General features: G+C 31.3%; 1 pseudogene; it reads left to right on the forward strand.

Moving 5' to 3' along the window:
• The first annotated feature begins 3,052 nt into the window (after nt 1-3,052).
• LOC148193803 (cytochrome P450 83B1 pseudogene) overlaps nt 3,053-4,395 on the forward strand; it is a 3,852-nt pseudogene continuing 2,509 nt past the window's right edge.

Here is a 4,395-nt window from a genome sequence, read left to right on the forward strand (position 1 = left end):
GACGTGTAAATAGTAGGAAGTAAATTGATTTTTTTTTTCTTGTATATATATCTAGACTATATTCTAATACTATTCTAGGATTGAATTTTTGGTAGATTTACATGTGGATGGTAACACATACCATGCTCCTCTGTGTAGAATGATTACTACGCTTTTAAATTAGGGTATCTCATGTACAAATAATCAACCATATAACTACGACTCTAAACTAACGGAAATTAATTTAATTAATTCAGATTTCACACATTAGTTAAAAATTGTACATATGCAAAATCCATTGAAAAAGAATCAAGTAAAGACATGAAAGAAGAGAAAATTTTATATCATTGCAAAATTTGGGAGTGGTAACAAACTTAAACATGTTTTTTCCAACATAATCATTTTTTCACAATGTGTTTTCATTAAAGATAGAGGTTTACTTAATAGAATTCTAGTAATGAAGGCGTTGAGGAAGTTACATGCAAACCAAGTGGATTTTGAAAAGATATATGACTAAGTGAAATAGGCATATCGAGTTTTCGTAACAAGTGGATTAGTTGGATAAAAGCTTAATCTATAGTTTGATGTAAGAATGTAAAATTCTAGAAAATGTTTAACAATATTATAAATATGTACTACTATAAAATTATCAATAGACAACACTAAATAAATAGAGCTTTTTAAAAAAACATTATCTATATTTAATATATATTATTTTTTTGATTAATAATTCGAAATAGACCAATAAACAGTGGGTTTTTAGCTGTCGCAGTTGGGATCTCGATGGGAAGACGACGAAACCTTTAAAAATGATTAAAGATTTTTGAAAATAGAGTTTGGAGTCGCTACCATAGTTTATTTTGGAAAACTACGTAAAAATCATAAAATTAAGATCCAAGAATCGATTACACGTAGGGAATGTATTAGCACCCTACAGCGTCTGTCCAAAAACAGTACCTTTAATTAAATGTGCAAGATGATGTGATTTTCAAAATGTCATTTTTCCCCGAAAATAACAATGGAAGATAACATGAAATAAACTATTTTTTTATAATTTTTTTGGAAAGTCCAACAAGGATTGACCTTGCTTCTACGTATTCTCATGTGAGAAATTAGGAGTACGTAGATCTTTTGAAAATCTATTTGAAAATGATTTGGAAGTTTGTTTGAGAAGTTGTTTGGAAAATTGTTTGGAAAATGATTAAGGATAATTTTGAATTTTTGGGAAGTGAACTTTGGATTTTTAGGGAGATGAACCTGACAAGGCATTGTCTTGCTCCTAAGTATCTCCATTTTTTATAGAGAATCAAAGATCACGTACTCTGACCTTCTTTTCATTTGTAAATTTATTGATATTTTTTATTTTGAGATTTTATGATCTTTTTTGGTATTTTTAAATTATGTAAAAAAAAGTGTCACCACATGAACAATAAGCTACATATGAAATAAATGGAAAATAAAATTATTTTTGTGATTTTGAAGAGTTTTGTATTTTTTTATGATTTTTAACATAATTGATATGATCGAGAAAAATTTAGAGGAAAAAGAATCATACAAATGTTTGCACTTACTTACAAAAAACTATTTTTTAATTTTTTATTTAATTATCAAGCAAATCCGAGACTTGACATGATAATCAAAATGATTATGAAAAATGTAATTGTCAAGCAAATTTGAGACTTAACATGACAATCAAAATTATTATTATGAAAAATATAATGAAGATTATAAGATAACAGTGATGAAATTAAGGTGGTAATAGGGAATAGTAATGATGTGGAGAAAAAGGAGATATGTTGTTGAAAAATGATGGAGTGGGAGAGAAGAGATGGTGTGTAAGTGTGTAAAATGGAGTGAAGAGAATGTGGGTATTTATGGAGTTATGATTAGAGAAAGTGTTGAATAAAATATAATTTTTTAAATGTGAGTGGAAAAATAGAAAACGTTAATGTGAAAAATAAATAAAAGAAATAATATTAAAAGTGGGTGGAGAAATTATGTCAAATAATATAATAAAAAAAAGTGAACAGAAAAAGTTAATGTGGAAAATAAGTAAAAGAAATAATATAAAAAGTTGGTGGAGAAATTATGTGAAATAAAATATAATAAATAATAAAAGTTAATGTAAAGCATAAGTGAAAGAAATAATATAAAAAGTTGGTGGAGAAATTAGGTGAAATAAAATATAATAAAAAAAGTGAATAGAAAAAGTTGATGTGAAAAATAAGTGAAAAAAATAATATAAAAAGTTGGTGGAGAAAGTAGGTGAAATAAAATATAGTAAGTAGTAAAAGTTAATGTAGAAAATAAGTGAAAAAAATAATATAAAAAGTTGGTGGAGAAAGTAGGTGAAATAAAATATAGTAAATAGTAAAAGTTAATATGGAAAATAAATCAAAGAAATAATATAAAAAGTGAGTGGAGAAAATAGGTGAAATAAAATATAGGAAATAGTAAAAGTTAATGTGGAAAATAAGTGAAAGGAATAATATAAAAAGTGGATGGAGAAATTAGGTGAAATAAAATATAATAAAAAAAGATAAGTGGAAAGATTAGAAAAGTTAGGAGAAAAAAAAATAAAAAAAATATATATAAAGAATGTAATAGTAAATGAAAAAGGTATGTGATGTGGAGGGTGATGTGGAAGGTGAGGTGGAGAGTGGGTGTGATAAGAAAAAAAGGTGGTGAAGAAGTAAAAAAGGTGAGATTATTTTGGGTCATTGGGCTAAGGGTTAAAAATATAATTTGGGGGTGCAAACAGTAAAACAAATAGTATTTTTTATTTTTTAATTGTTTTGTTCTTTTTTTTATATATTTTTGTGATGGATTTTATTTAAATGGACAAAATTGGGTGTTAACAGTTGCCCCTCTTTTTTTAGATTTTACTAGATAATAAGAGAATTTCGAATTTTTATATTGACGTAGTAAAAGATAAGTAAAGATAGAAACACTAATTTTGTTTGGGTTTCAAAATGAATAAAGGAGAAAAGAAACAACAACAAAATTTCAACAAAATATATATGAAGATGAGAGAATTGAGGTGTGCAAACCTCGTGGAGGGTGTCCTAACCTTATGGATGAATTTGTTGAGGTGTCGCAACCTCATGTAGGGTATCCTAACCCTGTGAATGAATTTGTTGAGGTGTCACAACCTCGTGGAGGGTGTCCTAACCCAATGGATGAATTTGTTGAGGTGTCTCAACCTCGTGGAGGATGTCCTTACCCTATGGATGAATTTGTTGAGGGGTCGCAACCTCATAGAGTGTATCCTAACCCTATGGATAAAGTGAAATGAGGTGTCACAAACTCGTAGAGGGTATTCTAACCCTATGGATGAAGTTATGTGAGGTGTCGCAACCTCGTGGAGGATGTCATAAACCTATGGATGAATATGTTGAGGTGTTGTAAACTCGTAGAGGGTGTCATAACCCTATGGATGAAGTGAGGATGAAGAAATTGAGTTTGATTATTGGGTTCGACCATTGCCTAGCAGAGGGCCGAAATCCCAAAAAAAAAAACAATGACCATTGCACAACAGAGGGTCAAGATCTCGGAAAACGACCATTGCACAACAAAGAGCCGTAAGATTATGGGTTTGACCATTGCACAACATAGGACCAAAATCCCAGACAACACATTTAGAAATGATCATTGCACAATTGAGGGCCGCAAGATTATGGGTATGATCATTGCACAACAGAGGGCTAGAATCTCAAACAACATATTTATAGACGACCATTGAATAGTAGAGGGCGGCAAGATTATGGGTTTGACCATTGCACAAGAGAGGGTCAAGATCCCAAAAAAAAAGAACGGCCATTGCAGAGTATAGAGCTGCAAGATTACGGGTTCGACCATTGAACAACAAAGGGTCAAGATCTTGGAAAACGACCATTGCACAATAGAGGGTCGCAAGGTTATGAGTTTGACCATTGCACAACAGAGAGCCGCAAGATTATGGATTCGACCATTGCACAACAGAGAGTTGCAAGGTTATGTGTTTGACTATTGCACAACAGAGGGTCAGATCCCAATGACAAAAAAATAAAATTGGGCTCGACCATTTCAAAACAGAAGGTCAAGATTCCAATGGCAAAAAAAAGTAGGCTCGACCATTGCACAGTAGAGGGTCAAGATTTCAATGGCAGAAAAAAAAAAGAGGGTTCAACCATTGCACAGAAGAGGGTCACAAGATTACGGGTCTGACCATTGCATAATAGAGGCCAAGATTCCGAAAAACGACCATTGTATAATAGAAGGTCGCGAGGTGATGGGTTTGACCATTGCACAACAGAGGGTCAAGATTCCAGTAATAAAAATAAATTTGGGCTCAACCATTGCACAATAGAGAGTCAAGATACCAATGATAGAAAAATAAAATTGGGCTCGACCATTGCACAAGAGGGTCAAGATCCC

Source organism: Vigna umbellata, chromosome 9 (genome assembly GCF_029865625.1).
Source record: "Vigna umbellata cultivar VRB3 chromosome 9, Vumbellata_1.0, whole genome shotgun sequence".
Classification (NCBI taxonomy): Eukaryota; Viridiplantae; Streptophyta; class Magnoliopsida; order Fabales; family Fabaceae; genus Vigna; species Vigna umbellata.